Below are 334 nucleotides of genomic sequence, written 5' to 3'. Positions count from 1 at the left end.
GGGTCAGTTCAGTCCAGCCCCAGAGTCCCTCTCCCCGTGGCCCATTCACCTACCCACGGAGGCGGCAGTGGCTCTTAGGCAGAGAGATCCTGGGCTCCCTGTATAGTGAGGGAAGAGGAAGGGAGCAGAGGGGAAGGTTTGAGGGTCTACTGGAGGCTGAGGAGAAGCAGGAGGACTTGGCAGTTCATAGAAGAAAAACCTCAGACCTACACGTGGTCAGAGCTCATCCACCTCTGCACGGAGAAGAGGGAGACCTCAGAGACCTGCCCAGAGGGAAGCACATAAGGAGCAGAGACCACGTACTTCCTGTCCTCTCACAGCCTCCCTCGGACAC

The sequence above is a fragment of the Saimiri boliviensis genome, chromosome 14 (genome assembly GCF_048565385.1).
Source record: "Saimiri boliviensis isolate mSaiBol1 chromosome 14, mSaiBol1.pri, whole genome shotgun sequence".
In the NCBI taxonomy this organism is placed as follows: Eukaryota; Metazoa; Chordata; class Mammalia; order Primates; family Cebidae; genus Saimiri; species Saimiri boliviensis.
The sequence above is the reverse complement of the archived record's forward strand: the minus strand, read 5'-3'. Positions refer to the sequence as shown.